The following is a 22,446-nucleotide window of genomic DNA, read 5'->3' on the forward strand; positions in this document are numbered from 1 at the left end:
ATATTGCCATCCCAAAAATCATGTATACCCTGCCCCAGCATGAAATGGTCTTGACAGTCATAACATTTTTAAAATAATAAATGTTGGGTTGTTTTTATTTCTCCTTAGTTTTTGAGCCTGTAGAGTTTATGTTTTCACGCTTTACTGCCTAGCGACAAGGGCTAGAAAGTTATTTCTTACAAAACTGAAGCGGAGATTCTTATATATTTCACTTGACTCCAGCTGCTGAGGCTTTAAGAAAAACACCAAATATTGTGAGACTCACAATAAAAGTGCAAGAGTTGGCAACACTGTGTTCCGTTAATTGTAATGCAAGCTATCTAAATCTCTATATCTTTGACAATCTCAATCTTAAGTTCAGTTATTATTAATTATTAATATGTTAAATTAACTCTACATTTTGGGTCTAATCTACTTTACAGTTTCCCAGTAAAGTTTGCATATGTCATAGAGAAGATCGTTTGGCTGAAGACTCATTTTTCTAATTATACTTCTTTCACTTCCTCTAATTCTATTTCTGATAGTGTGGTAAGCCGTTGGGTTACTCCCAAAGGTTCTATTCTGGATCCCATGTTTTTAACATTTACATGAATCCTATACAATTAGGTCTTGTATCATTCAGAACTAAAAGAACCTAACCCACTCTTACTTAGGGGTTAGATTGACAGAGCCTTCACTCAGCTGCACAGGAGAGTAACTGGAAATGGAATACCCACTCACCCACCCAATTCCACTGCTCAGCGCTGCATAAATTGTTACTCCTCTGAGGAGGGTGGAGAGTAGGATCTAGTTGCCAGATACTCCCTCCAGGAGGAAACTGGGGGAGCCCTGGCTCAATCACCCCTGCTTGCCAACTAGAATAGCTTTTCAGAGGGCAGTTGAGCTAATCCACAAAAGAGTAGAAGTAATTTATTTCCTCCCCAGACAAGAGGGGAGCAGCAAGAAGGAAGGAATTGTGACTGAGTTACAACTCATTCTCTGCTCTGCAGAGCACAGCTGTGCACTACCCCATACGCAGGGCACTTTGTATAGTCCAGACTCATCAGATTTTAAAAGGCAACTTTTCAGACTACCCAGGCTCTTCTCTCAGGCTTTTAGAGAGGGGGTGGGTCTGGGCTGAAGTCCAGGCTGTGTGCAGTAAGCATGGGGTTCTGCAGCTGGAGGATCACAGGGTATTTTAGTTTCTTTCATTTTGGGGGATGATGCATATATGTTTTGTATATCTGAGATATGGTAAAGGTGTTTTGAGCATTGAATAAGCACCTTTTTTATGTTTATATACTTAATAAATACATGAATGAAAGATGCACATTTCTGATGCATAGCCACTGTGTGGATCTAAATATGCCTCATGTTGGAGCTTCTCTGTTAGGGATTTTTGCAAAAGTGCAGCAACGCTGATGCAAACCCTTGGATTAAACATTCTGTCCTGTGTAAAGAGGGGCTTGTATTGGTGCCATTTACCTACTCCTACATTTGGGAATATTCACAGTTGGACTCAAATACAAAGAACAGCCCTAAGTACTGGTTCTCACACCTTTTTTACAGCACCAGCCTTGACAGCACAGCATTCTACTTGAATGTTCTAATTAAAGTGTCACAAAGAGCTATGCATTACACAGTGTTGTGGATTATGAACTAAGGTATACAAGAGCCTGTATTACATCAGTGCACTTTGTAAGGGGGATAGTGAACAGCTGACCACTCGAAGGATGGTTGTCTGCAACTACCTCCCAAATTGGGATAGAGAATAAACAGATTGCTTAAAATGTGTCAAGTGGCAGGACTTTGTCACAAAACACCGGCTGAAATTCTGACAGTCAGGGAATCAGGTGATGTACTCAATATGAGTAAAGGTAAGTCTCACTGAATTGAGCGGTGCCACTCACAGATGGTTATGGCATGATTGTGATCTGTACTAAGCAGAGGATGTTGTGTTGTTGTACTGCCCCTGGAACAGTTCTCTCTGAGCCCCAGTCACTAGGGTGACCAGACAGCAAGTGTGAAAAATGGGGACAGGGGGTGGAGGGTAATAGGCGCCTATATAAAACAAAGCCCGAAATATCAGAACTGTCCCTATAAAATCAGGACATCTGGTCACCCTACCAGTCACTTTCCCATTTTCCCTGCTGCTCCAGGGAGAGAGTGAATTGCATGGGGTTTATACTGGGTGCAGCAATACTGTACAACCTACAGGCACTGCTACATGTCTGAGTGTGTTGGGGATAGCAGCACAATCTCCTTGCACTCTTCACCTATCCATGCTGCTACCAGTGATGCACAGGCAACGATGTGGGTGGCCCATAGTAAGATACACTTGCTTACAAGCAGTAGTATCAGAATCACAGAAAAGGTTCTATTCAAAGTGCGCAAAGGTTTCAGGATCTTAGTGCATAAAATGCTAACTTTTCCAAATACTATCTATCCAAAACACATGCAAAACAACGTACACATGACATTTAGAGCCTTGGTTTTGTTTATGATAAAGAACAAACTTCACACAGATGAGTGTCTGGGCATGTCTGGGGTTTTCCTGTCTTTTGATGCTGTTGGTCTCCAGCCAGATTTGTGAAAAAAGAAACTGTCTAGAAATTATGCTAGAACACTGCACTGGATGTTGCAGCCATTTGATCAGTCAAGTTGTATATGTAATTCCTTGCCCACACTGTTCAGGGGCAGGCCTTTTAAGCATAAAGAGACATTTAATTTGGAATATTCATTGTAGTATTCTATTATTAGACTATTAATACTATTCTTTTATTGATATCTTTGTTATATTTAAAGAAAAACTTCAAAACTTTAAAGTGACACTTTTACTCAAGTTTCCCCACAGGGCAATGACTATGACTTCCTTTAGGTTTGTCAAGCTTCTAACATATTAGGACCATCCTCCTCACTGGGGGCTCTGGGTATTACCATACTAAGTATAAAATAAAACAAACTTGAAAACAAATTATTCTTATATGAACAACAGATGCCTTTAGCCAGGTGTGGTGCAGGCTAAGGGACGTTGAGAAGAGGAAGTATTATTAGGAGAAAAACAAATGGTTAGGGATTTTACAGCAATGGGGACATTCCCCTCCAACCCACGTATGATACAGTTAGACATAATCTGAAAGCGAATCACAAAAATATTGCAATAGTTCTTGTAAATTTTACAGCTTTGTGGGCTGTCCTTCTGTTTTGTCTTGCAAAAACCCCATCCTTTCAGCCGGAGTAAGGCATAGAGCAGGTGCCAGGCATAAGCAGACTAAGCAATTGTTTAGTGCCCTAAGCAGCTCAAGCCCCCCCCACTGTTTATATGTTTGGGGGGGGGGAATATTCCTGCTTAGGGCCCCCAATGGGCTAGCACTGGCACTAGTAAGGCAAGCAGGATTTTGCCCTCTGTACACCCTGTTCATGTGCAGATTTCATATCCCACAGTTCTCTCAAAGTTCATGCAAACTACTTTAGTCTGTGTAACCTAAGTGGGTGAGGAACCCTTAAACTGGAGTTTAGCCCTTCTCTGTGCAAACTCAAACTATTGTAGTTTCTAGGGATAGAGATGTGACCCTAACAGAAATATGCATTTTGGATTTCTTGTCTATGCTCCCATCCTATCTGAACAAGGGCCCAATACTGAAAGATGCTGAGAGCCATCAACTCCTGCTGAAATCAATGGAAGTTGAAGAGCTCAGTGGCTCACATAATCAGGTACCATTTGAAGTTTAAAGGGGTTACATGATCAAACCAAGCATACTAATAAATTCGTGAATGCTAACTGGCCAGCCAGGAGAAAGCTGGATAGTCAGATGTAAATATTTATTTTGCCAGCAAAAAGTGAATTCTCTGTGCCAGTTACTCTGCTTTGTTTAAATCTGAAGTCTAACTCAGCTGAGGATACAGAACAAGCAACACTGTGAATGCCACACCTTTTAGCAATCATAAAAGCTTGAGACTGCAACCCATATGATTGCTTGCTGGGATGAAGGGCCAGTTTGTGCCCTCTTGAGGTGTGTCAGATGAATCTTTCATGTGCAGATCACCCCCTTTCCCACACAACATGGGGGCTCAGCCATCCCCACAACATTGTTCCCCTTTTCAGATCTCACAGAGTCCTCTCTGTAGCATCTCACGTCCATGATGGGGAGAAGCATGGACTGGGCAGGGCCGGGCCGAGAGGTGGTGTTTACATACCAACTCCCCTCTAGCCCTGCAGAATTTGTCCAGAAAGATAGTAGCCCCCAAGCTCAAGCCATGTTACTTTTTCTGGGTAACCTGGACACCATGCCCAGTCCAATGCAGCCATGTTGCTAGGATTTTGTGTACATGAGGCTGGAGCAATTGGGCCTCCATGCAGCTGTACATGGATGTCTGTGCTGTGGATTTCCAGGGATCCACCAAATTTGAAAGCAGACCTCCCATGCCTTTTCCAGTGGGATGCCAGGGGGAAAAGCTGCAGGAGGCAAACCCCACCAACCAAAAGTTTAGGGTGAGAGGCACAAGAGACTCCTGATGGAGGCGCTTGCAGAAGAAATTACCTCTCATGGCTTTTTACATGGCAGGGGCAACAGGTTGGCCCAGAGATTTTTGAAGAAAGACTTGTTTTATCACTAAGGTTCAATGCCTTCCACAGCATATATTCAAGAAGACACAGCCCACAGCACTTAAGATAGCTGTAAACTTCACAATACATAATCTAAATGGCAGTGTACAACAGGGTATTTTTGCTGTACTGGGCTACCACATAAGTAGCATGAATGTATTTTTGCCTCATGTGTCCCTTCTGTAGAAGCGCCCAGTGACACTATCATTTGGAGTGAAGAATCCATATACACATGATCCTAGAAAGCAGGTATCCAGGAGTTTTTAAGCTGCATCTTTCTTTTTCAACTGTAACAAACTTATCTGAGCAGCCAAAACATTTTTTATTAAGAGTTGTAACAATTACCAAAAAATATATTTTAAAACATGAATATCAGTAAAAGATTTGTTTACTGGGGGTAGTACACTAGTATACTTTCTTGGCAAGCCTAGAAAAGATTTCTGTCTGAGGGGTAAGAAAGTGGAATTTGACAGACTATTCTTTGTTTCGAGATCAAAATGAGTAACAGGATATTTTGGTTTATGAAATGCATAAGAATTCCCCCACCTTCTGTAAATTCTCACTCATTAAAATAAAAGACTCAGTAACTGCTAATCAATTCAGCTAAAACATGACATTTTCAGAATTTAATTGGTCACATATTCAAAATCAGGGACTATGGTGTCCCCCACCAATATGTTCAGTGTAGTTTGTTTTTTTCAGATGTTTGGTTTATATAACAGACTATTCTGTCACTTAATAATGGGTTCCTAGCAAACAATGAAAATTCATCAGTCACACATATCTGAATACCATTTCCCCCCAACTCTGAGTTGCTCAGGGTTTGTTTCTTTGCAGATAGATTGTAACTTTATTGCATATAATGAGAGAAGAGAAATCACAGGCAGTCTGTATTTATTCAGGAGAGACACATACCTTAGATGTATATTTTGAGGATTTTACCACAAACACCTAATATCCAGCTTGCCCTTTCAATGAGTTTTCAAGTTCTCGGCTCACCTCCCTAACTTCCTATTTTTTCATGTGTTATAAACATGGCCACTGGGAGGGTTTGGTGAGGGCTTGATCTTTCCTGATAAGCTGAACACATACATAGATTGTCATCTATGCCGGATACAGACAGCGGAATTATGGAACCAAGCTGCCTCTTATTTTAATTAAAGACACATAAAGAGCCTCCTGTTACGGGTTGGTTCACCTCCCCTCCGCCCCCCGTTAGTTAAATTGAAACTAGGGCATAACATTCAACATTTTTCTTAACACTACCTCAGGCTCTGCCAAGATTGTATTCAGCAAGAGGTGTCAATGGTCCTGCATGTTATTTGCCAACATGAGATTATTATAAAAGTTGTCAGCGTAAGTGGAAACGTTTTAGTAACTGACAGGCACTAAGTGACCAACAGAAAATTAAAAAACATTTTCTTTAGAAACACTCCAGCTTTTATGTAATAATTTCTTTGTACTTTGTCCCTCCTTTTTTAACCTCTGGGACTCTTGCATGAAAACAGCCTCTTCATTGCTTAGGAATTTCACTTCTCTTGGTGCTTTTTCCTCACCCACAGACATAATTACATCCTCAGCAAACTAATTGTAATATCACAAACATAGAACTGGGGCTTCAGGTGAGAAATAGAGGTAGTCCAACAATATAACTACATGTTCATGAAAGTTTTCTTTAAAAAAAATTAAAATCTCTCTTTTGCTTTTTTTGTTGAGCTTGACAAAAAACCTGACTACAATCAAAATTTTGATTTTGAAATAAGCAGGACGGAGAACAGAAAGAATAGCAGAATATAAATGAGGGAGAGTGGACAAGCAAAGATGAAAGGGATGGGGAAATGAAGCAAGTCCAGTGTGTGTACAGAACAAACTCTTAGCTTCACCCACTACTGCACTACAAGCTTAGTTGCTAATTGCAGGAGCAGTGATACTGGAAGGTTTATGAATGCTGTTAGTAGACTTCATTCACGAACTCTGTAGGAGACAGTCAAGAAAAAAAATAAATCAATACTACCGTTCCATTTTGTTGTCTGGAAGAATGAAATCCATCAGTCACGCTAAAAGGGTCTTTGCTGATGTAATTGTTGCAATTTTCTTTTTCCTTCCTTTCTATCTGGTGGATGCATTCTCTGCTGCATTCAGTCAGCAGTCCCAGCCCTGCATATCTTCAGCGACCAATGGAAGTCACTGAATGTAAGAGGCCAATTTAGTGTATCCTCCCACAGCAAGTGGACTAGCGGTCAAAGGAGACAAGAAGAAACCCACAGTAATTACTTAGTTACAGTTTTATACCCCTTTTCTAGCATTTGGGAGAGCAAGCGTGAGCAAGAAGAGGGTCATCTGCTGAAATGTCAGTGTAAAAAAAAGTTCTTTGTTTGATCCTGTCCTAACTCCTCACTTCTTGTGATTTGCATTGTTATTCTCCAACAGCCAGGTGGATACATTCTTGGAGAACATGAAGCCATAATGTAGTTCCCCTTTTAACGGAATCAATTTTAGGAAATGTCTTAATTAAAACTGATAAACAAGAGGTCCTGATTCTGATTGGTTTTAGCTTATGGACAGCATTGCAAAAGTAATTTTCAAAATACTACAGTTCCTAATACAGATGAGGTCCAGTCAGACCAGTTTTGTCAAATGAAATGCAGGTAAACTTTCATTATCTAAATGGGAATGGGGATAGAGATATTTCTGAAATTCAGAGGAAAAAAATAATTTTAAAAGAGGAATTCTAATTTGGGGGCATACTTTTGAATATCATTATTTTGAACTTAAAATAATTGGAATTATATTTTATGAATTTTTTGTGGGAGGATGTCTCATCCTGGATGAACTAACTTTATTCCATGATTATTAAATAAAGAAAATTTACCATATATATCAATAACATTGGCATATTTGCTTAGGACACATTATTTTGGTCGTACAGTTTTAAAACATTCTCATAATGGCTCAGGAAACAGCCACTCTAGTTTGGCTTTCAGAATGAAAATCTTAGGAGGAGAAAAGTAAGTTCAATACAACTTTTGATTTACATACATACAAGATATTATTTTTAATTGTATAAACTCCTTTCATTGGAGAGACGTGCAAGTGTTGCAGGCTCAAAAATAGACCTTAAAATCTGTTGTAGTGTGAGCAGTTAGTGGAAGGGACGGAGTGATCAGATGTTCAAGACATTACTTGAATTTCAAGATAAATACTGGGGAAAAGTAGCAGAGGAAAAGTGACTACACATCCTTAAAGTTTGCAAGGTGTTTCCAACCACAATATCTTAGAATCCTGAACAAGGCTGATCTTAGTCCTGTATCCTGTTCTTTATTTTGCAGTTTCCTTTTCTTTTGGTAAATATTTTAATAATATCTGACCACCTGACAGACTCCCAGTGTTGCTGTCACTAACCAACATCCTCTTATTAAAAGTGTATTAATTTGGTTGCTTTTAATAGGTTTTGCTAATGAGTACATCTAGATAAGGACTGTGGGGCAGGAAGGCTAGAGTAGGAGAAGTTAAATCACTGTTGAGTGTGGTATCTTGAGAGTTCTATAAAAGTCTCTGTTCATGATTTCTTCAGAACAAAGTGTTGTGAGAAAGGGGATGAGAATTCACCTGTTTTGTGAAAAATAATAAAGATGATGTGTATTTTAAGGGCAAAAAAGGATATGAAACACCATCATTGAGGGTCAAGGGATATCCTGAAACAGTTACAAGGAGTCTCATGAAGTGGGTGAAGGATGACACATGTGGCTCCTGACTTTACATCTATATATTTATCGTACACGAAAGACCTCTGCTTCCAAAACTCTCAGTGCCAAATTCAGAGTTGATATATAAGATGGTACAATTAACACATCAGGAGGAAGATGTAAGGCAGTCTGATCTGGTTACACTTTATGTTGAGAGATCCAAAGAAGCTGCAAGTTATAGTGTTTGGGTCCAATTCATGAAATCAGTGAAGTTACACAAGGCTGGATTTGGGTCTGCATAGGCAGTTACTTTAACTTACCCCTATCAGCTACTCATTTTTCCTGCTAAACTGAACTCTTCCAAGTGTGGATCCTTAGAGCAACACTTCCTTCCACCTCTGTACTGATGTTTAAGTGGGCTATTTGGCACTCGGGCTGTGGGCTTGATAAATGGTGATAGGATGACCTTCCATTTTGAGCCCTGACATCTTCTCTCCCAATATATTTGGCACAATTTAACCTTTATTTTAAAGTGTCAAGTACAAAGTACAGGATCATTCTTGCAGAAAAAAAATGATCTTCTGTTAGGTATTGTTTTGACCTTCTGAGTTATTTTGGAAGGGAAAATGCACTCTATGTGACAGTTGAAACTAGGTGTGTCCCAACTGCAGTATTATAGCTACATCACTCAGCTGGGTAAAGGAGGAAGCACATTGGTGGGGCAGAATAAACACTCACTGCCACTGTCTGAGCTATACCTGACTTTTAGTCAGAGGACTTCAGTCTCTAGAGCTATCTGGCACATTTCATCAATTCACTTTTTAAAAAGTTCCATCTCTTTTGACAAATTTGGCAATGTTATTGCTGTCTTTTTTCTTTCTTTTTTTAAAGTCCTTGCTTAATTGCTCTTACTTCAAGCCTCCATGACCCATATGGGGGGGGGGGGGAGAGGGTTCTGGATTGTCAGTGCTGCAGGCTGAATTTCTCAATCAAATGTACTGGCGGTGTCTCTGTTCCACCTGTGTAAGCTTCTCCCTGCCCTTCTAGCTCAGTACTTACCTGGATGAACTACTCTATTGGTTAGTGGGTAGTTCAGTTTACATAGCCATACCATGGCTAGCCATTCCATTGCCAACAACTTATGGTAGCCCATCTTGTGATGGGGACACTTGTCCATCGAGCACTGGACTGACACTATCAAACTCATTTCACATAGGTAGAACAGCCATCAGATGTTAGCATTTTTTCACTAGCACCCTGAGCTGGATTGATATAAACAATTTAGAGGTATTTTAGTCTTTTATAATAGCTTTGATGATTTCATTAAGCATCAGTCTCTTCTTTCAGTCCGTTTGTCCACACACCATAAACAGACCTCACTGAGGCACAAGCTGTTCATAACCGAAGCATCTTGTTCTCTACCTCTGCAACAATACTCTAGACTTTTCCATCTTTACTCTCTCTACTATAGGTAAATTAAATGCCTACTATTCAATTCTTCATTCAGCAACCAGTGGAACAAATGGTCAGTGACAGCCTTCTGCACACTGGTTTAATAGTTTATAAAACAAAAGGCTACTGATACAAGCTTTTCAAAATCAGCATTTTGTATTTAAAGCTGTCCAGCTTTATGATAATGGGACGGATCATTCTGAAGCTAGGCTTCCAGAGAGGTAGAGTTTTGCATGTAAAGCAGTATCTTTAAAAAAATGTTGGAATCCCATTTTCAAGTCCTTCCTGAGCTCTTAAGTATATATGTTGTTTCAGCCTATTGCAATAAGGACTGTCACTAACACCAATATCACACTAACCACAACGAGGCACTTAAAAATATAAGGCTACTTCAAATTCCCCGAAAAATTCACCAGTAGGTATAACCACAAATAACCACAGTAACCTTTTCTTGTCTTTCCACTGAACAACAAGATATGACATCACTGCAATTTTAAAGTTATTCCCCTAACCTATATAATGTCAACTAACGAAAAACCTTAAACATTTGTAACCACGGCACCCTCCTGCCTAGGGGAGAAGCCACATTTCTGTATAGAAAAAAAAGTCAATTTCAGGGAAATAAATTCCAAACTTTGAGATACTTCCCCCTGTACCCCACATTTACACTTACCCTATTTCCCCTGTCTCTGCATTTACACTTACCCTATTTCCCCTCATTTGCTCTCACCCCAACTCTTTCCTTACTCTGTAAACACACAGGTATCAGCATTCCATCTGGTCCCACTTTGCCTTTCAGTCACTTTCCTTCAACATTCCTGCCCTCCTTTCCTCTCCTCCTCCACAATCCCTTGGACGATGCTGTGTGCTGTCCTCACCAATGTCTCAGTGCTTCTGCAATGGATGGTCAGAACAAGGCATTCCCTCTGCTTAGCTCCTCCTTCTTGACTGAAGACAGCCTGAGGATGGTGAGGAGAGAAGAGGTTATTGGCTGGGAGTAGGGGGTATTGTTCCTCCTTGTTGGGACTTGGCAATTCCCCATAGCTGTTGTAAGCCTGAGGTTGCACCTCATTCTGCTCCTGATGTCACCAGACAGGACTATGGGGTGCTGCAAACCATCACATGCTCTGCATATCCCTAGTACTAGCTCTGTTTGTTCTGGGACTGAAGGTAGTAGTGCAAACCCACTCCTTCTTCTGGAGATGCCTGCATTTGCTTTTGTTTGTCACTGGATCTCAGCAAATGATTTTGGGGACTGCATAATGTGGGCTCTCTCAATTCTTAAAAGGTCTTTGGGACTGGATCAGCATGCACCTGCACATCCCAGTAATGCAACATTCACATTGGCAGCTGACTCCTCTGAGCTTGGTATGAGCTAATCCTCATAAGCACTACAGAAACTAGAGAGCTAGAAAAAACAAGGTCAGGCTCTTTATACAGATTGCTTTGAAAGAGATAAATATTTTGGGGGTGAGGGAAATTGATCTAGAATACTTAAGTTCCTTTGAATGTAGCTCTTTCTAAGCCCTTCCTTCCAAACTTTCCAATCCTATAGGAATCTTCCTTAGTGTAAGAAGTGCTGTAAACTCATTATGTTGGTGTATGGTTAGTTTCTAAGCTTCCATGATATGTGTGTGCCAAATACACAAGCTATAGTCACTAATAGCACACCACGTTAGGCAATCACACTATCTTTAGATACGTGTCCTTTGGAAGGCAGTTTATCCAATAGCAAAGATCTGGATTGGTGTCCCTATGAAAAAAAGTCTTAGCATTATGAAATGTCTATGGAGTCCCATTGCAAAACAGAACACTGATGCAATGAATTCAAACTGAAATTTGTCACTGCATATTCATTTTTTAGTGGAGTGTTAGCACCTGCAACTCTTCATGAAGGCAGGGGGACCTGTGGGTGCTCAACACTTAAAACTTCTGTTTTTGAGAGGCAGCCTGGCTCAACAGGTAAGCTGTGTGCCCAGGACTCAGAAGACATTGGTTCTATACCTCGGTTTGCCACACCTGGTTGTGCCACTGACTTACTGGATGACATTGGGCAAGTCTCTGTTTCCCCAGGTGGAAAAAAGTAGGGCTAATGACCTGCCTTTGCAAGATGCTCTGAAGCATCAGCAGTACTCTGCTTCACTGAGTTAATCAGCCCCCCTCTCTGTTCCTTTTCAGGATAATATGCCATTTTCAAAGAACAGGAAGATAATCACACCAGGCTATTTACCCAGGCTCTGAGGTTGACTGCTATTGGGGCTATATCTTGCCCCTGCTTAAAGGGCCACCATGGACTTAAAAATTTCCCTTCTCTGATTTTTTTTTTTAAATCTACTACTGGTTCAAGTGTCTCCACTCATCACTATAACTGCAAGAATTTTGTTTGTGTGTTTCTTTCAAACGGCAACAGGTAAGAAATGGATGACATTTTGCTACAGTTGTAAAAACTCATAGTTGCAGTTTCCCCTTTTAAAGGGATTTTCTTTTTGAAAACTCTAGAATTAGCCATTAGTAATAATTTTACCTTGTATTAGAAATAATAGCAAAATCTCACAAATATTGTTTCCATAATATTGTAAATAACTGACCACCATTTTCATCAAAAACAATCTCTTTTCTTAGATCTGTTATGTATACCACGTAAATGCATTTAATATATCAGCATAATAAAAATTAGCAACACATTTTATTACAAGAGAGATAATATAAGCACTGTAGTTAATTTTCTTCCAGAACATTAAAATAGTGACAGCTCCATTTATAATACTGAACATGTGCATGACAGTTAGTCCAGCTAGTATTTGTCCACATTTTACACCCAGGGTAAAGTTAGAAAAAGCTAATTCATTCAAAATTTCATTCAAGCAGAAATAAAATTTTGTACTGCAAAGTTGGTCCATATTTGTACCTCCGTTTTTCCGAGGAGAAAAAGGAAAGGATTCATAACATACATTATGGCCTGTCAAAAACACTCACTTAAAACTTGAGCGTCACCACAGGAACCATGTCCTAGAACTCTGCCCAATTTGGTTGATTAAACTTCGTAAGAAGTGAAAAGCTGAACGCTATCACAGGGGAAAAAGCACTAACAGGTCACTTTCTAAACAGATTTCTCAGAAACAGAGCAATTAATAGTCTCTTATAAGCAATTTTCATGTACTCCTATTTGTTGCATCTCAGAGTGTCAACAGAAAGTTTAATGAATCATAAAATAACATTTTTATGATTTTTTCACATCTAAATCAGACACTTCTAAGTACACAGAGTATTAGTAATGCATATACCAAATTTGAAACTAGCTTTACTCATGGCCAAGATCACATAGACAAACAAAGAAGTCCACAAAGAGAAAATTATCTAGAAACCCCCCCAACAAACACAGGCAATATATTTACAAAACAGTAAAAAGCAGCTCCCACTCCTATCCATAGCAAACAGATTAAAAAAAGAGAGAGAACGTCTCAACAGTAGGGAAGGGGCAGGAAATCACTAGACCAAATAAAATAACATTTTTAACACCTCTCATGGCCCTGTGTGACTTCTGCTATTCGTGTCTGTCTTTTAGAGCTGGTCTTCACTGCAGTGTTAGCTCAGGTTAACTCCTCTTGAGCTAGCCTAGCCCAAATGTGACTGTTCTCACTGCAAAACAACACACAAACTGCAACAAATGATTGGATCAAGATCACAGGGGGTTTATATTAGCAGCACAGAGTAGCTGCATTCCACTGCATTACTAACTCCAGCATCAGCAGCATTCAAGCTTCAAGCCACACTCGCTGACAGGTCAGCTAGTTTGAGTTTAAAGCACCACCACACTCAAGCTGGACATTTGTGTGTGTGGACAGGATGTAAATTAGGGGCAACACTTGACTTATAACCTGAGCTAACACTGTAGGGATGATAAACCCTAAGACTGTAAATGCCTTGGGGCTGGGTCCATCTTTGTCTTGTACAATTTTTTCTGCTCCTGTGTATTGAAGCCAGGCATGGAGATTACATGAGTCTCTCCCATCCTTCTCAGCTCATTTCCCAGTTGAAAGCCCATCTTATAGTTGTGCTAGCCTTGATCCCAGAAGATTATTCCCAAGGGGCTCAAGTGGAGTCCATCAATTGAGAAGAGTCTTCTACCTGTGAAGACGTCCCAATGGTCGATCATCCCTTCTTTATCTTCTTTAAAGCATCTTACCAGCCTAACATAGTTGTCCTTCATCTGCTCCATTAGGAATCTAGCAGTGTAATTTGTCCTGACATGTAGCACTTTCCCCCATTCCCATCACAATCCTTGTTAGCCTTATGTCCACATCTCATATCCTTGCCCCTGGCATACAGCACACTCTTTTGTTCTCCAGATATGGTCTGGTGACAGGCCTGTTGATTCTTCTTAGTATGGAGCAGCCAATCACATAGACCTGACTCTTCCAGTGTTGGTATGAATCCGTCTTATGTTCTCTCTCACAGTCCCCTGTATATCATCCTCATTTTTCCTTAGTCTGAGACCAGAGCCTATCTCCTTTGTCTCTTCTTCTCTTCTGTTGGGACTGGCTTCCCGTCTTTTCTTCCTTGCCACCCCATCTTCTGCCTGTTTTTCCTCCATGTTCTCTAGTGCAGCAAACCTATTACTCAACTATATTTCACCTCCACTATCCAGTCTCTTCCTCTGCCTTGTTCTTGTGGTCAGGTTCTTTCATGGGTCAACTGCCCATCAGGTCCTTTTGTTCAGCAAGTATCTGCAAATCTTGAGTTGTCTTTGCTACCTCCTCTCTGTTGTCCTGTATTATACTTTCAAATCCCTGTCTGAATTCTATCATCCATCTCTAATCTTTGGGTCCTCTTTGCCATGAGCTCTATCAGATAACATTTCATGCGTAAGTATTTTCTAGACCATCCCTGACAGGGATTTGTCTAATCTGCTCTTAAAAATCTCCAATGATGGAGATTCCACAAACTCCCTAGGCAATTTATCACAGTGCTTAACCACCCTGATAGTTAGGAAGTTTTTCCTAATGTCGAACCTAAACTGCTCTTGCTGCAGTTTAAGCCCATTGCTTCTTGTTCTATCCTCAGAGGTTAAGGCGAACAATCTTTCTCCCTCCCCCTTGTAACAACCTTTTACATACTTGAAAACTGTTATGTCTATTCTCACTCTTCTCTTCTCCAGACTAAACAAACCCAGTTTTTTCAATCTTCCTTCAGATGCCATGTTTTCTAGACCGTTAATAATTTTTGTTGCTCTTCTCTGGACTCTCTAATTTGTCCACATCTTTCCTGAAAGGTGGCGCCCAGAACCGGACACAATACTCCAGTTGAGGCCTAATCCGTGTGGAGTAGAGCAGAAGAACTTGCTTACTTCTCGTGTCTTGCTTACAACACTCCTGCTAATACAGCCCAAAATGATGTTTGTTTTTTTTGCAACAGTGTAACACTGCTGACTCATATTTAGCATGTGATCCACTATAACCCCCAGATCCCTTTCAGCAGTACTACTTCCTAGGCAGTCATTTTTCATTTTGTATGTGTGCAATTGATTGTTCCTTCCTAAGTGGAGTATTTTGCATTTGTCCTTATTGAATTTCATCCTATTTACTTGTGGCCATTTCTCCAATTTGTCCAGATCATTTTGAATTTTAATCCTATCCTCCAAAGCTCTTGCAGCCCCTCCCAGCTTGGTATCGTCTGCAAGTTTTATAAGTATACTCGCTATGCTATTATCTAATTCATTGATGAAGATATTGAACAGAACCAGACCCAGAACTGATCTCTGCAGGACCCCACTCAATATGCCCTTCCAGCTTGACTATGAACCACTGACAGCTACTCTCTGCGAATGGTTTTCCAACCAGTTATGCACCCACCTTATAGTAGCTCCATCTAGATTATATTTTCCTAGTTTGTTTACAAGAAGATAATGTGAGACAGTATTAAAAGCCTTTCTAAAGTCAAGATATACCACATCTACTGCTTCCCTCCTCTCCCCAAGTCTTGTTACACTGTCAAAGAACGCTATTAGTTTGGTTTGACATGATTTGTTTTTGACAAATCCATGCTGTTGCTTACCACCTTATTATCTTCTAGGTGCTTAACTATTTGCTCCATTATCTTTCCAGATACTGAAGTTAAGCTGACTGTTTGTAATTCCCCGGGTTGTCCTTATTTCGCTTTTTATAGGTGGCATTATATTTATCCCTGTACAGTCCTCTGGAATCTCTCCCGTCTTCCATGACTTTTCAAAGATAATCACTATTGGCTCAAATATCTCCCAAGTCAGCTCCTTGAGTATTCATATATTATATATATTTTAACATACTAAGCCAGATCCTCAGCTTGCATAAGTCAGCATAAACTCCATTGACTTCAGTGGAGCGCTGCAATTTAAAACAGACAAGGATCTGGCCCAGCATATTTAGAGTATACGAGATGTATCCTAATTATGCCACTTTTCTCCAACAGAACAGGGTGCCTCTAAACTAAGGTCCCAATCCTGCAAAGACTTGCTCATGTGCTTATTTTATGCTCTCTGACTAAAATGGGACTGCCCAAAGTATGAGCATCCTCATAGTGTATAAAGTTAAGCATTTGCTCAAATCTTTGCAGGATCAGGGGCTAAAATATTTGAAATTTAAATTACCTCCCCCACACAATTTGCATTGTTTACCAAGGGCTCAGTTTTGCTGCCTATACAGTACTTACACTGAGAAGAGTTCAAGTGCCTTTAATGGACACTATCCATGGACTGTTTCTATTCAGTGTCAGGAAAGGTGGCAAAACTAGGCTCCACCTGTCAGCACAGCGGGTGTAAAGACAAGGTAACAAGTTTTAACCATAAAACTCTACTGTATAAGGAAGTAAAATATAAAAGCTATTTGGTTTGACTGAGCAGTAAAACTGACAAATATTAGCAAGTCTAGACAGAGATAATGGCAACTTATGGCTTTTATTTACGTTTTCTATTGATATGCCTGTTAGTAAAGGATATTTAACAGTACAAGTCTATTCCTGTGGATCCTTTTACATTTTTCGTCCCTTCCAAAAATTATTCCCACATTTCTCTCCAACTCTTCCCTTTGTTTTTGGCTTTATTTTATGCCTTATAAAAAAAACCAGATAATTTTGTTTTCAAAAGTCCCTCTTTTCCCCCCAAAAAACTATTTTCAGTGCTTACAACAAGTAATTCACCAAAAGCAAGTCTCTGAGCCAGAACAGTTTCACTTCTTTAATGAAGCAGAATCCAGCAAGGGAGCAGGTTCTTTCTGGCTGGCTCCATGATTTAAGCAACAGAATAATCCATCAAGGCCCCCTTCTTATGCGGATACAACACCCTGCAATGCATTATATTGTTATCTTGATGAAACAGAGCAGAAAGAGGTTCCTCATTGCTTGGGCTAGTTAGGGTTTAAATTAACGAAAGGGGAGGGTGACAGACCACTGAGCTCCCTTCCTCTCCCAGCTGGCCCATGAGTTGCAGAAGTAGCCCTTCCCCCGAGAGGTAGCCCTTCACCCTCCCCTTTCGTTAATTTAAACCCTAACTAGCCCAAGCAATGAGGAACCTCTTTCTGCTCTGTTTCATCAAGATAACAATATAATGCATTGCAGGGTGTTGTATCCGCATAAGAAGGGGGCCTTGATGGATTATTCTGTTGCTTAAATCATGGAGCCAGATTCTGGAGGGGGAAGGGCTACTTCTGCGTGTTCATCCTTCCCCGTTCTACTGGGGCTGTCCCAATCATGGTGGCCCCAGGACCGGTGCAACCTATTAGGTGACTTAGGTGGTCGCCTAGGGCTCTAGGATTTGGGGGGTGGCATTTTCTTCGGCAGCGACCGCGGCGGCTGGATCTTCCGTCGCCGCCAGCATTTAGGCAGAGGGAGCTGGGGTAGGGGGGTGCGGGGAGGGCCGCCTGCAGCAAGTAAGGGGGGAGGTGGCACACAGGGGAACTCCCTGCCCCAGCTCATCCCTGCCCCAGCTCACCCCTGCCCCGCCTCCTCTCTGAGCACGCTGTCGCTGCTTCACTTCTCCTGCCTCCCAGGCTTGTGGCACCAATCAGCTTAGGCGCCGGAAGCCTGGGAGGTGGGAGAAGTGAAGCGGCTACGGCATGCTTGGGGAGGAGTGGAGCAGGGGTGAGCTGGGGCGGGCAGCTGCCGCACGGCTCCCCGGGCTGGGGAGCTGCCATGGCGGGGGGGGCACCTCAGGGCGGAGCGGGGGAGCTGCCGCAGTGGGGGAGCACCTCAGGGCAGGGGGGGCAGGGAGCCGCCACAGAGCTCGGGGACGGGGGAGGGCGCAAGGTGGAAGTTTCGCCTTGGGCGTGAAACATTCTTGCACCGGCCCTGGGTGGCCCCATCAAAATTCCCACCCATTGAGGTGGGTGGGTGGCATTACAATCATCTTGAACGTTTGATCTGACAGTGTAGTTGTTTACAACAAACTATATTTCTTTAAGAGAGCTATTAAAGATGACCACATCCAGGTGTGGATTTAATTTTGCTTATGGGACAACTTCAGCAGATGGCAGAGCATATGTTTTTTATGGCACCAGGAGGGAATGTTTGCCCTAAATTAACTTCTCTAATGCTAATTATAGCATTGTAGCAACAGTTTACAACCCTGTCACATCTTTCTTCCTCTTTCTTTTCCTTTTATTCCTCTTTTCAAAATCATCATTCCCTAGATGTATCTCTTGCTTGCCTTTCTATTTCCCCGCTCCCTTCACCATTCTCTTGGCTACTTACTTACTTACTTACGAGGTTTGAAGGCAAGATAGGATTTGAATTCAACATCACATTCATCTTAACAGAAAGTTCAAACCCTGGTTTGCATTTTGCAAAGCAGCTGAAAAGATACTCTGTTCCCCCTGGTCAGAAATAGAAGCTCTGTAAATAAAAATTGCATTCAGCATCATCTGAGCTATTGTCCTGCAGCAAAAGGAATGCACTACTCCACCGTGTCCCAAGTCAGTGTATAATATAATCTGGAGGAACATTATTGCCATCTACACTGGGGCAAATGAAAGAGTGAGATGCATCAATTCAAACATTGAGTCAACTACAGCCAATTTCTGGTGGGTGCTTCCATCCTGCCAGCTTTTCTGGGGTCAACACTGTAGCAACTAATGCAACTGCCTATCCTGCACGTGTGCCAAGTTGAAGCCACTTGGCTGGATGCAGCGCTTCCTGCCAGTGAGAGAAGAGACTGCACTGAGTCCTAATACAGCCTGCCTCACTTAGTAACAGGAGGCATTGTGTTCATGGACATTCAGTGTAGGAGGCAGATAAAGTTTGATATTGGTGTCAGAGACTATTGGAATGGAGGCAAATAGGGTAACCAGACAGTAAGTGTGAAAAATCGGGATGGGGGTGGGGGGTAATACGAGCCCATATAAGAAAAAGACCCAAAAATCAGGACTGTCCCTATAAAACCAGGACATCTGGTCACCCTAAAGGCAAATAAACAGTCTGGAATGTTGATAGAAGGTGGGGAAAGGAGAACATGATTTGCCCCTTTCCTTTGTTCTTGTTCATTCAGAATCAACTGCAGTGCCAACACCTGTCAACAATCCTCTCCAAACAAGGCTTACCACTTGCAACATCATGCTGGTTCAGTGAGCACAACCTTTTTTTAGCATTCTGTGGCTGGCCTGTGGTGTACTGTAAACCCTGTTAACTATACTGCACCTTTGGGAGAGTCTCCTTTAGTTAAAGTGCTAGGGGCCTGTGTTTTTAGGGTGCCTGAAGTCATGAGTTTCCCTGCTGACTACCATAAAAATCTGCCAAAGCATGCAGAATAGGTGATGAGTGTGACTTGCGTGTCCAGAGAACTATTATTATCTGAACTAGGGACTTAAGTGACCTCGGAGCATGGTTAAATAATGTTCAGTGGGGACAATTGTAAAGGTAGTATTTGCTCATCGGTAGCACACATTGTAAAGATCTAATAGTAACCTTTTACAGAAAGAGTTCATTATAACCAAAATCATCCCTCATTTGGGATGCACATTTCTACCCTGACTAGCCAGTCAGTTTGAAAAACTTGAGCACAACAGTTGAAAATAATTTGATTTCTTTTTTCCCTAAGGAGAATTTGGTCTATTTGTGGTGATTAATACAGCATTAAAACAAACATTTTAGTTTTTATACAAATGAACATAAATGTTCACCAAATGTTAACCAAATACTGGGCTTGTAGTAATCCTGAAATACTGAGGTATTAATGTAGACAACAATTTTTATTGCTGTCATATGGAGGATATTTGTAACTGTCTTATCATACATGATTATTCTTTCATCTCTACATGGCACTCTGCCAGATTCCTGTATCTCCTGAACTGTTCTTTTGTATGCTAGATCTAATATCAGTTAGCACACTCCAGCATCCCCAGGCATTAATATTTCTATTTTTGCAGCAAGCACTGGCTCATAAAATGACAAATATAATAGCACAAAACCCAGCATTTAATCAATGCTGTTGATGGCCAGAATTACATTTTTTCTGGTGAGAAGTGAAAGGATTTCGATGAGATCTAAATACAGCCAAGTTTTTCTTTGTTATTTATGGCTTTGCAGATTTAGATGAGCATGCACCTGCTTAATCTTAAGTCTACTTTTCTAAATTTGTGGTATTAAATATCTCTGCATAGGGTTCATCTTGATTTTTTCCTGAACAAGATAATCAGATAATGCTATATCAAATCCTTTTCTTTCATTATTCTATAATATGTACCACTGTGAGCATGCCCATCCATACATCTTTACAAAATGTTTGTCTGCTCATGCACATCTTGAACATAAATTTGACAAATTAAATTAATTTACCTCAAGATCATACACATTTGAGAGTTCCCCCTCCATTATTTTATTTGCTGTTTATATGAACCCATAAAAAGGTCAATACTCAAACCAGCAAAGAGTCCTGTGGCACTTTATAGACTAACAGACGTTTTGGAGCATGAGCTTTCGTGGGTGAATACCCACTTCGTCGGATGCTCAAACCTTTTCCCCAAAGGTTTTCCCCTCCATCATGCATGCACATTGGTCTTGCATCAGCCGAGGATAATGGTAAAAGCTATTTCAAGTGCAGGTGAGTTTCTCTTGATTCTGCTCACTTCCCTTGGAGGAGATTTTTAATGGTGATACTAAAAATTTATGTACATCACTTGTTGCAATGGAACCAAGTAGGTGACAGCAAAGAAGAAGTAACACAAGTGTAAAAAACAAAAGGTTTTCTCCAGCAATTGCTTTTACAATAGGTAATTAAACTGCAAATGCTCGTTCCTTTTTAAGTCCTCCCTAGTGGTGTTATGTCCCCCAAGATGGGGACATGTAATTTAAGTTAATTTCTGGGCAACAGAACCTACTTTTAAAATATATGAATATTTTAGTTTCCTAGTATGATTATTGTACTTATCAAACATCTCTTGGGGATGTGGGGGAAGAAAAAAAAAAAAGGGAAACCCTCAAGCAAATTTCCAATGCACTCTCAACAATAAATGGGTTTGTCTGGCATGACTGGTAAAATATCAAATTAATACTAGGGCTGTGTACATTTGGGAAGAACCACCCAATGTGCAAATTCACTCATAGAAAAGTAAATCCAGTTGAAAAACTACAAGCAATCTAAGAAATTAAAGTAAATCAGAATGAAAAGTTTATTTGTGTAGCTGGCTCTCTCTTCAGAGTGTTTGCCTCAAAAAAAAACAACCCACCATTATTAAAACAGCTGGAATTTGGCCAGCTATCCATACAACTTTGCATAGTTGGCACTCATCTTTGCTGTGTGTCTTTCTACAGCAGTTAGCCAGAAAAAGGCAGTTATTTGTGTGGTAGGGGTATGGTTACCCACAGAAACGGCATAGAAAGAGAGATTGGATTTTGCAGCCCGAATATAATATATTCAATTTTCACTTCTGCCCACCTTCCAATTTGACTTTATCAATATTACAGCTTCTATTTTTTCCTTTTCTAGGGTATTTTGGAAAGAAATAATTTTGGCTGGAATTAGATGGACACCAGTCAAACTATCTACTGTGAGTTCCTCAGCAGCGTTCTAAGAAATATTTATCACCCATAGCAAAAACTACAAACACCACAAATTTTTCAAGGGGCAAACAATGCAAGTTTTGGTGATGTGCATGTTCAGAATGTGCACCACTGCCATCTATAGGAATATCAGGGAGCTACTTACATGCCAGATCTAAAGAGTGCAAAAGTCAAATAATATCTTGCAACGTAGATTAAGTCTGGCCAAAAATACTCACAACTGCCATTCTAGAGTAACACGTGTAGCCATTTTTAAAGCTTCAAAGGCAAGTAACTAAAGCTACTTTTTTCTCTCAGGTGTTTCAGACAGTAATAAGGGCCATGTTCAAAAGACTATTCTGTTCTATCTAGATATTTTTATGGTCATCATATTATCTAAGTGCTTCACAACTTTCCTGTGAGGTAGGAATTAAGGCTGTTGATTAATCACAGTTAACTCACATGATTAACTAAAAAAAATTTATAAAAATTAATGATGATTTTAATCTCACTGTTAAACAATAGAATACCAATTGAAATGTATTAAATATGTTGGATGTTTTTCTACATTTTCATCTATATTGTATTCTGCGTTGTAACTGAAATCAAAATATATATTATTTTTTAATCTAAGCATTTAAAAGATGCCAACTCAAGTGTAAAAGCAGGTCGTTCTCCAGTCAGTTCTTTTAGAAATGTTCTTCATCTACACAGTTAAAG

General features: G+C 40.5%; 2 long non-coding RNA genes across 6 annotated transcripts in view; one reads left to right on the plus strand and one right to left on the minus strand.

Moving 5' to 3' along the window:
* Window positions 1-1,679: 1,679 nt before the first annotated feature.
* On the plus strand, window positions 1,680-22,179 carry LOC120368600. 4 transcript variants are annotated; one of them, XR_005582688.1, is made up of 4 exons: window positions 1,680-1,856; window positions 3,610-3,693; window positions 4,772-4,834; window positions 6,302-6,662. It is a non-coding gene; the product is annotated as an uncharacterized LOC120368600 (long non-coding RNA). The 4 variants fall into 4 exon arrangements; XR_005582687.1 differs by lacking the exons at window positions 3,610-3,693; window positions 4,772-4,834; window positions 6,302-6,662 and adding exons at window positions 11,902-12,133; window positions 21,674-22,179; XR_005582686.1 differs by lacking the exons at window positions 3,610-3,693; window positions 4,772-4,834; window positions 6,302-6,662 and adding exons at window positions 11,902-12,133; window positions 19,238-19,369.
* Window positions 6,883-22,446, minus strand: part of LOC120368599 — a 67,911-nt gene continuing 52,347 nt past the window's right edge. For both annotated transcript variants that reach the window (XR_005582684.1, XR_005582683.1), the window contains one exon: window positions 6,883-10,682. This is a non-coding gene — a long non-coding RNA (uncharacterized LOC120368599). The remainder of the gene's footprint in view (window positions 10,683-22,446) is intronic.

This window comes from Mauremys reevesii, linkage group 7 (genome assembly GCF_016161935.1).
Source record: "Mauremys reevesii isolate NIE-2019 linkage group 7, ASM1616193v1, whole genome shotgun sequence".
In the NCBI taxonomy this organism is placed as follows: domain Eukaryota; kingdom Metazoa; phylum Chordata; order Testudines; family Geoemydidae; genus Mauremys; species Mauremys reevesii.